Raw genomic sequence first — 1440 nt, 5'->3', positions numbered from 1 at the left:
CTCCACTTGCATCATTTCAAGGAAGGGTACTTTTATAACCTAAAATTACTTCGTAGGACTCTAGCACAAACTAATTTCCAGGTTATGAACAAAATCAACAAGTTAGAACTTCTCCTAATTCTAATTCTTTCATTCCTTGTGGGATCAACATTTTGGACTCTAAAATCTGATATTATTGATACGTCACGTACACTTGTGTGAGCCCCCATGGTGTGGTTGCACCTGGAAGTGCTACGAGAAATTGAACTTAATTAGCTTCAATTGAAAATAAACATAGGATGATAATTACATATTCACCCTTGAAATGAACACATATCAACTCCCAATTTAAAATATAATCAAATTAAGCTGCAAACATCAAAATTGACAAATTTGAAGCTCATTTGAAATCTCAAATCTCTCTTTTGGGGTGGGACCCACACTTTGACCTAAATTTCCATGACTTGGAGGGTGCCTCTTCACCTTAACAATCAACTATCCTCCCTTAGGGGAGATAGTCTATGTTGGCAAGCTTTCTAAGCTTGGAATGAACCAAAATAATCCCTTGGCCATAGCCTTGACGAGCGTAACAACGCTAGCCTTGAGTGTGGTTATGCCAGCCTTGGCATAACCATGCTAATTTTGACATGGTTATGTAATGGACAACCCTTAGGCATAGCCACACTGCCCCCTTCCTTGTTAACAACATAACAATGCAACTTGACAATGTGATCATGCCATCATAGCTGTGTGATTACGTCACACAACAGTGTGATCTCACCACCTACAATACAAGGGTCTCCCATCAAACTGTGGGAGCTCTATTTGATCTCATTCCAGCCACCAACAATTCAAGGGACTCTCTTAGATCCGTGGAATTTCCAACCCTTCTCGCTCAGACCACCAGAGATCTGAGGGATTTATTTAAGGAATTGATCCATGAAAATTTCAACCATTCCCACCTTCAATCTCGAGTTCTTCTACCTATAAATAGCCCCCTCCCCACACTATCGGTTGACAAATTCTCTGGAAAATTTTACTTTGAGATTTAATTTAATGTATGTGTGTGTGTGTGTGTGTGTTTGTGTGTGTGTGTGTGTGTGTGTGTTGGTTTGTTTATTTTAATATTTATTATTTTTTTTTTTTTTGCTGGAAGGGTGCTTACCTTTTTCCCCACTTTATGGTCTCATGTTTTGCCTTCTTTGGCTCCTTTGAGTGGTTTAATTGCTTGCTTGGTTGTAATATTCTAGTTAGCTCCCAGCATTTTAGGAAGTGTCCTATTTTGGTCTATATTTTTCCTCATTGTGTTTCGGTTTGGCTGGAAGCTGACACATGCTGGGTGGAGTTCTCTATATTTTCTTACCATCTTTTATTTTGGTATGGCTGTAATGGGTGGGAGTTTGGGATTTTACTCTATACGTGTGTGTGTGTGTGTGTGTGTGTGTGTGTGTGTGAATATAT

This window comes from Phalaenopsis equestris, unplaced genomic scaffold, assembly GCF_001263595.1.
Source record: "Phalaenopsis equestris unplaced genomic scaffold, ASM126359v1 Scaffold210269, whole genome shotgun sequence".
Lineage (NCBI taxonomy): Eukaryota > Viridiplantae > Streptophyta > Magnoliopsida > Asparagales > Orchidaceae > Phalaenopsis > Phalaenopsis equestris.
Note: the sequence above shows the minus strand (reverse complement) of the source record.